General features: G+C 45.3%; 1 long non-coding RNA gene across 1 annotated transcript in view; it reads right to left on the bottom strand.

Moving 5' to 3' along the window:
- LOC111817045 overlaps positions 1-9,174 on the bottom strand; it is a 25,571-nt gene that overhangs the window by 6,486 nt on the left and 9,911 nt on the right. The window contains exons 2-3 of the long non-coding RNA XR_002821322.1: positions 8,043-8,078; positions 3,213-3,364 (exon numbers count right to left, since the gene is read on the bottom strand). This is a non-coding gene — a long non-coding RNA (uncharacterized LOC111817045). The remainder of the gene's footprint in view (positions 1-3,212; positions 3,365-8,042; positions 8,079-9,174) is intronic.

The following is a 9,174-nucleotide window of genomic DNA, read 5'->3' as shown; positions in this document are numbered from 1 at the left end:
TCTGTCTGTCTGTCTGTCTGTCTGTCTGTCTGTAAGAAACATCTATTTTGCTCTGCTGGCAGAGGGTAACCTCTGTCTTGCTGGGGGAAGGGCTGGACTGGGGTAGAAGAGCTCACTTTCAGCGCAGCACCTACCAGCAACCCCACTTGGCTGCATGCTTAAGTCAGACCCTTTGTTGTTGCACCAGTGATGTCAAAGCTGGTATTCCATCCTAATCTACCTACAACCTGGGGGCCCAAGTGTTTTTTTATTCAGGGGAGAAAGAGGTGCCTCATTTTGAAGCTCACATAAGTACTATCACAATCCACAGACATGATCTTCTCCCCCCACCACATCACTCACATAGTTTGAAAATCTTTCCAGATCAGTTCACAACTTTTAAAAATTGATATTCTTAACCGAAGTTCCATATTTAAAGTTATCATAATAATTTCAATAATTAGCTGATGCTGGGGCTAAATTTTCACAGTAATAGCTCCTGTGACTGAACAGCCACTACCTCTTTAGATAAAGAATGTACTTTCCAGTTTGAACCCAGCCAGAGTTGCTGAATTTAGCAAATACTAACGCAAGATGATGATTTTATTACTATTAATACTGGCAATGTAATGTGTCCAGTACAATTCATACAGTTGAGCTACAATATCCTGTACTTCAAGGGTCCTCAACCCCTGGCCCATGGTCTGATAGGAGCCAAGCCACATAGCAGGAAGTGATTGTCAGGCTAGGAAGCAAAGCTCCATCTGTATTTAGACCTGTTCCCCGCCACTCACATTCCTGCCTGAGCTCTGCCTCCTGTCAGGTCAATGGCAGCATTAGATTCTCATACGCGTGTGAATGCTACTGTGAACTGCACACAACAGGGATCTAGGCTACATGCTCCTTATGAGAACCTAATGGGTAATGACCTGAGGTGGAGCTGAGGCACTGATGCTAGCACTGAGAAGCAGCAGCAAATATAGATTAACAGTAGCAGAAAGGTTTGACTGCACGCAGACCACAATAAATCAGTTGGTTGCAGGTGCATATCAAAATTCTGTCAGTGAGGGGCAAGCAACACTGAGTGGCATCTGGTGTTGGACTTTATACTGGCAAGTGAGTTAATTGTATAGCTTCATCTGTTGTGGGCTTTAGGTCAAAATCCAGCCCTTATTTTAGCATAATTATTCATTATAATATATAATTTAATAATAGAAATAAAATGAACAATATATGTAATGTGCTCAAATCAAAACCTAATATGCTGCCTGGACCACTTATGGAATGAACATATTGATAGATGCCAAAAGAAAATTATATTCCATGGAGAATACCTCTAGTTTAACAAGATGAATGATAAGCAACGACCTCTTCCTGAGCACCATTTGAGAGGAGTGCCATTCTGGTTATTTGAGGGACCACCCTGCACTGGAATTCTGCATCCTTGACTTGAAGGCTTAGATCTGTCGCTGACTGGCTGAACAGAGTTGGGAGAGTCAGCAAGCCTTCAGGCTCTTCTGGTTTCCCATCTCTCAAAAGAGGGAACTAAAATGGTAGCTCCCCAAGGCTTCTACCAAAACTAATGCTCTTGATTTTCATGTTCTGAATATTCATCATTGGAAAAGATTAGCAAATCTGACAGCAGTATTAGTAGGAGAAAAAAAAAGTCAATTAATGATTATGTAACTGGGAATAATAAATCAGGTAATATGTTAGCAGGTTTCATTTCATAGCCCTAGGCAGTATTTCAAAAATTCCTGATCTAATAAAGAAACAGGAGCCTAGGAGCTTAGAGGAGTACACAGTATGCTGCTTTCTAAGCAGTTTAAATGCCACAGGTACAGAAGCAGATGTAGTTCTAGCATTTGGGAAGCTGAGGCAGGAAGGTCACTGAGGCAGGAAGATCACTTATGTTCAGAAGCCCAAGACCAGCATGGATAATGTCACTGTGAAACCCAATCTCAAAACAAAAGATGCCACCAACTGACAGGTTTCATGATTTGATAATAGCTTCTTAGGAGAAATAATATATAAATAATCACATCTCTTGGCTATCAAGAAATTGAAAAAGCTATTTTTTAAGTTGGTTTGAGAGATCCATTAAAACCTTCTGATCATACCAAACAGAATTGTGATGAACAATTTGCATTCCTATCTGTTTAGATACAAGAATAAGAGTAATCAGTGGAAAGAAGTAACATCAATTCAAAAATACCCTGGAGTTGGGAATACAGCTCAGTGACAGAGTATTTGCCCAGCCTTGGGTTCAATCCCCTGATCCTTAATAAATAAATAAATAAATAAGCCTTTTTGTTATCTGGCTTAACTATGGTTCTTTTTCTAGTTTTTTCTTTTTATTAACTTTTCAAAAGCTATCTACAGGGGCTGGTAAGATGGCTCAGTGGTCTAAAGCACCTACTTAGAACAAGCTTAGCAAAGCACAGGGACCACGGTTCAATCCCCCAGCACCACATGCCAGCCCGCCCCACCCCCTGGTGGGTGAGCTGGTCACACACACACACACACACAAATAAATAAAATTTAAAAAAAAAAAAAGCTATCTACAATAAGAATTTGGTTACATATGGTAAATTTAAGGAACTGCCCATTGATTAACACTTTCTGGACACTAGGAGAATTGCAGGCTCAGGGGCCGGGATTCGATCCTTGGGCCTGCTGTGCTGCCCCTGCCCCTGGGGCACACTGAGATGGCAATTGAGACTGGGCATGGTGGTGCTGCACCTGTAATCCCAGTCCCAGCTCTTGGGAGGCTGTAAACAGGCGGATCACTGAGTCTGATCTAGTAGTGAGACCCTGAGCACCCTGTAGGCCCTTCCCTAAAATACAAAAAAAAACCCAAAAACTGCCAGGCCTCGTGCCACGGGCATCTGCTTAAGGCAGATTCTCATCTTCAGCTGCGTTGGCACTTGGAGCCATAGTGTACCTGGCAGCACCTCTCATCTACTCACCAGGTGCCGGGAGTCCCATGCTTCCTGCTGTGACACATTGCCAAATATCCCCTTGGTGTGGGAGTACAGAGTTGTCACTGAGTAAGAGCCACTGGTTTCAATGATCCAATTAAACTGTGTAGCTCACAATAGCCCAGGAGGTAAAGCCTGTATTCCCCGGCGTGTCAATACCATTCTTTGGGCTATGCAGACTGAGCTGAGAGACACCATGTCCAAACACTGCTTTTCCACTTGGTCTCCACAATAGCAAGGCAAATGTCTCACCAACTCAATCATCAAACGGCTTCTTCTGTTCTTTCCTGTGGCCCCTCTCTTTGTTGGACTCTGAATTCCTTGGGCTGGGGAGGCTAGGATACCACAGTGGTGTTCGTCTTCTCTTCAGGGATAAAAATCCAACTCTTGTTACACACTGTCTCCTAGAAAGGAGACAGTGCTTTATTTCTACGATACCGAATTATTATGCAAATGAATGGAGATTTCTAAGCTATTCTTCAGGGCTCTTCTCACCCCAGTTACTCATCTATCTTGCCTCGAAAATGCACTAATATGTGAATAAACATAGTTGAGTCCATTATGAATTGCTCTTGGCTGGGTTTCTCTGGGTTTTTATCTGACTCTGTCCTGGGAACGAGTGATCCTCTAAGTCCGAAGTTGGCATAGCCCTGGGGATGAGGACACAGCACTGTGGCAGGATGCCATAATCACCTCTGGGACCTTTATTTAGAAACAAGCAAGCAAATCAGACAAACACAAAAAACAAAGATTCAAGCCCCTGTTTGCTGCCTCCAATTTTCACCCTCTCACAATGAAACAAAGATTGTGACTTATCTGCTGCCTCATTCAAGGTTGAGAGTCCTCAACTGAGGAAATTTGGGTATAAAAATGGTGGGAAACTGACACACCCATTTCTTAATTTTCCTATGATAAAGGTTTTGATATTGTCAGATTAATAAAAGGCAGTTGTTACATTTAATGAAAATTTCTCCAAACCCAAGTTAGACTATAGAACTTTTCACTAATTTCTTTTAGGAGAATTATACTTCTCTACCAGACATGATGAGTCAAAAAAACCTTCCTGTTATGTTTTGCGTTTAGGTGTCACCCCAATGAAAATGTCACACAGGCATTGGGGCAGGCTACTGTGATTAATTCATGGTCCAATCCTGGGACTATGGATGTGGGAGCTAAACCTGCCCTGGGGTGGGTAATCTGGGTACAACGTAAGGAAGGGATAGAGGCTTGGCTATTTGCTGTCTTCCCACCGCCATGAATGGTTGTCCTCTGCTCTGTGCTGCTCTGCCTTGGAGCCAGTCAAGCATGGACTGAAACCTCCACTAACCATGAGCTAAATAAACCTTTCCTTCCTTCATTTTCGGCATCAGGTGTTTTGTCCCAGCAATGAGGAAAAAGTAACCGAGGCACTAAACCTCCAAGGGCATCAGGCACTGACTCCAGGCATCAACGTGATCCTGATAATGGCTTCCTGGAGAGTAGAGGAGAAAGACCCAGAAGCTGCAAGCTTTCTGGCCTCTGATAGAGGTCTAATGTGAGCAAGAAACACACTTTCTTGCTTAAAGCTGCTGAAATCGTGGGCTTGATTGTCATAGCGGCATACGTAGACTTATGTAAAGAGCCAGAAAAATCATTTAAGTTTGTGAAGTAGGCTATGTATGACAATAACAGAGGGACACGGATTAAATCAGATTGAAAACTTGGCACATCTGTAGATGTTTAAATGCTTTTTCATGTTTGAACACTTAAGTGGCTAAAAAACTCACATCTGTAGGCTAGCCTCACACAACGGGCTACCAATAAGTGACCACGGTTACAGAATAAGTTTGAAGAGGGTTTTTTTTCTTTGTTTGATAAAGATATGAATACATTAAAAGTCCCGCTATAAGATCATTACAGCAAGCTTTACAAATGGGAAGGAATCTGGAAGGTCAACATTGGAAGTATAATGCTAAGTTACGTTAGAATTTATTTATTTATTTATTTATTCATTGTCTTTTTGAGACAGGGTCTTGCAATGCAGTCCAGGCTGGCCTTGAGCTCACTGTATAGCCCAGACTGGTGTTGAGCTTGCAAGGATCCTCCTGCCTCAGCCTCCCCACTGCTAGGATTACAGGTGAGAGGTGACCTCCAGACACCAGAATGTAGCAACATGAGGAAGATGAGGAGAAGGGTGGGTCCCCTGCACCCAGAAAGGATTTGAGGGCTTTTCTTATCTAGAAGAAATAATCTTCAAATGGATTAGCTTCCTTTTACTAAAATCACAACTTTATTGGAAAGCATCGCTCAAGCGGAATTAAGACAACAAGCAAGCAAACAAAGCCAAAGCCCTTCCTAGTCCTTTTAAACAATAAGATCTCTGTCTCTTTTATTGTTTCATTAAATTACAAATCTGTTTGGGGTACCTACTATATACCACACAGCTTTCTAGCACTTAGTGGATGTCTTAGTCTTCGTTGATTACTGTAACTGCTACCATCCACCGAGTAAATTATAAAGAATAAAAACGTCCCTTAGGCTTATCATGCTGAAAGCTGGGAAGTTTGGATGTTGTGGTTCCCTTGAGTGGGAATGCCCAGCTGAACGGAGTGGCCTGGCTTGGGGGTTAGAGACCCACGTAAGGGAGACTGTTGTCAGAGCGGCACAGAAGAACAGGAGGGGAGGATTTTATACGGACTGCCCTTGGAAAAGCCTCCATACTGCTGATTTGCATTTGGGCCGCTTTTCTCCAGAGAAGCTTCGGCTGTTCTCTTTGGAGCTTCGGTCTTGGCCTTCACCAGGAATGACTGCTGTCCTCTTCAGAGCACTTCCGCTCTCCCCGTCTGCTTGAGCATTGTCTCCTGGCCTTTGGCAGACACCCCGGCTTCCAGCCCCTACCTTCGGCCTGTGCACGCAGATTCTCTGGCCTCCAGCATCAGTCCTGAGGCTTCCCTGCACAGAGCCTTCAGCCTTCCACCACACATCCCTCAGACTCCTGCAGGACAGTGTCATGGGATCCATGCCCTCAGCTGGAGTCTTCAGATCTCCACCACACATCCCTCAGACTCCTGCAGGACAGTGTCATGGGATCCATGCCCTCAGCTGGAGTCTTCAGATCTCCACCACACATCCCTCAGACTCCTGCAGGACAGTGTCATGGGATCCATGCCCTCAGCTGGAGTCTTCAGATCTCCACCACACATCCCTCAGACTCCTGCAGGACAGTGTCATGGGATCCATGCCCTCAGCTGGAGTCTTCAGATCTCCACCACACATCCCTCAGACTCCTGCAGGACAGTGTCATGGGATCCATGCCCTCAGCTGGAGTCTTCAGATCTCCAGCAAGCAGATCTCTTGCGCTTTTCCTCATGAGCCTCTGTAGTAGAGTCAGGTATTATAAGCTGCTCTTGTAAATTTCTGGCTTCTGCATTAAATCTCTTCCCTTATGAACACTGACTAATTCAAGTGGGTGTATGTGGGGAAGGTCTTCTTGGGAGTGAGGACTGCACAGCTTCCTAGGAGCATGAGCTGCCACATGGCAAGACAGAATTCCCCAGTTCAGATTTCTCTTACACTGTCCTAGGCCCCACTGACTTCAGGCTCCAGCCTTATGGGTTCTGCTCACTATCACTCCCTCCTAAGGATCTCAGCTCCAATGTCATAAATGAAAGGTGCACCTAAGAAATACCTCCCAGAAGGGCTTAAGCGTCAATGAAAGCTTTGGTAAGCACATGCAAACACCAGCAATGGACGAAAGAGAATGTTTTTCCCCTCAGGGAGTTTACACCCTAATTAATGATGGTCCCGTAGGTAATTCTAGCATGCTGCCTTGAATAGAATTCCGTATTTCCATGAAAATTACTGACAGTAACAGCATTATGGTTTAGATCAAGGATGGCCCCCAAAGGCCTCATGTATTGATAAGCAGGGCTTCCGGAGGTGACTGAGCCATGCGGCCACTGTAGGCGACCTGCTATTGGGGGGAGGTGGCAGGAAGGGCAGGCCACTGGGAGAGGGCCTGGGAGGGCCTGGCTCACTTCCTGAGCCTCTCTCCTCACCCTACTTCCTGGCCGCCATGATGTGAGCAGCTTATGCCAGCCAGGCCCTTGCACTGTGCCATTTCTGTTTGAGCCTGCCCTGTGTTGGCCAAAACTTCTGACACAGAGGCCAAACAGACTTCTCTCTCCTCCTTTAAGTGGTAGGGATCAGGATTTATCCCTGTGATTGAAGAAAGTGTCTGAGACAGTCTGCTTTCTGATACACTAACAAATACTTGAGATAACCCACTTGCAAAGAGAACAGGTTTACTTTGGCTGAGTTTATTTTGGTGCCTGATCAACAAGCCCTGTTCTTCCTGGGCCTACAAAAGGCAGCACATGATTGCAGGGCAAAGGATGCAGCAGTCAGCTCACCTTGGGACTAGGATGAGAGAGAGGAGGGTCCCACAACCATTTGGGGGCACCCTGCCACAACAACTGTGTTCCACTAGGCCCAAGCTCCTTAAGCTTCCCTCTTCCTTCATTAGTGCTGGGGACCTCTGGACCATGCCATTAACACCTGGGCCTTCAGGGGACAATTTCAGATCCACACTCCAGCCAAGAGTTTGTGTCCTGTTGTGTCTGTTTTAAAGAGAAAATCCTGCTGGGTGTGGTGCACACACCTGTAATCCCAGCACTGGGGAAGCTGAGACAGGAGTTTGAGGCCAGCCTAGGACTACAAAGTAAGTTCAAGACTAGCCTGAACTGCATAGTAGAAGTTTGTCTCGAAAGACCAAAACAAAACAAAACAAAAAAAAACCCTTAAGTTATAATTAATGGTATTCTAGTACACCAAGCTCTCAAATTATCACCACTATTGAATCCCAGAACATTTCTGTCACCCAGAATGAAACCCCTTCCCCATTCATAGTTGCTCCCCACTCTTCCCTTCCTCCAGTTCCTGACAACCATGGCTCTACTTCGTCTCTACAAATTTCTATCCCAAACATGTCATTGGGTAGAAACACACCTCATGTCCACCTCCTTTACTATAATGTTTCCAAGTTTTACTTACATTCTAGCATGGATCAAGATTTCCCATCTTCTCAGTAGAATAAGTGCTTACCTGGCAAGCGCAGGGTCCTGAGTTTAATCCCCGATACTGAAAAAAAAAAAAAAAAAGTTTCCATCTTTTTGTTTTCAGATCATTTTCCGCTGTATGGATGTGCTGTAGTCAGGGCTTACAATGGAAAATATTTCATACAATGGAAAATATTTCATAAGACACATAACTTATACGATTATTTTATTTATTTATTGGTATTTTATGGAAGGGTCTACATGGTGTTCAGGGTCTCACTACTAGATTGGACTTGTAGTGATCTACCTGTTTACAGCTTCCCAAGAGCTGGGATTACAGGCGTGCACCATCACGCCCAGTCTCAATTGCTGTCTCAGTGTGCCCCGGTGGCAGGGCCAGCATAGCAGGCCTGGGGATCGAACCCCTGGCCCCCGCACCTGCTTGCAGGCATTTTAATCTCCTGAGCTATTTGGCTGGCCCAGGATTATTTTATAACATTTACCCAACCAGTCAAATGCAAAAGACTCATGGAGGTCTGTCCACGTACTTCAAAGAACCAAAGAATCAGCTGAAGATGTAGAGCCCATGGCAATGTCTCATGCGAGTTTGTATCAAGGTTCTGCACTAAGAAGGCCCAAGGGTCAGTGGTGGAAGCTAGAAAGTCTGTGCCAGCAGGCTGAGGGATCTGCCCCGCAGCCAGGAAGCAAGGCTCAATGTAAGGACCAGACTTCCCCCAAAAGTGCCACAGCCATACTCAGCGACAATGAGATCCCAAGCTCCTCCAATGTTAACAGCCAACTTTGTATGAGGAAAGCCAGACTGATAAGCTCCTCCAGACATGGAACAGTGCTCCATGCTACCCTCTGGAGTCAGGAAGTAATGTTCAAAATAAGCAGAGCTCCTCCGAGAACCGCAGCCATTTAAGTGACAGTGAGGACCTGAGCTTCAACTGCTGAGTTCATATCAGGAAAGCGAGTGCAACAGGCTTCTCAGGAGAATTCACAGTGCACCACTTGCCCTGCCTGCCAGTTCTCCTTTCAGGTTGCTGGCCATGATCCTCCATGCCCAGCAGTGACCCTCAGGTGGGCCCTCCACGCCCAGCAGTGACCCTCAGGAGGGCCCTCCACACCCAGCAGAGACCCTCAAGCGGGCCCTCCACACCCAGCAGAGACCCTCA

Source organism: Octodon degus, unplaced genomic scaffold (genome assembly GCF_000260255.1).
Source record: "Octodon degus isolate 3935 unplaced genomic scaffold, OctDeg1.0 scaffold00004, whole genome shotgun sequence".
Lineage (NCBI taxonomy): Eukaryota > Metazoa > Chordata > Mammalia > Rodentia > Octodontidae > Octodon > Octodon degus.
This window is presented reverse-complemented; position numbering and strand designations above follow the sequence as displayed.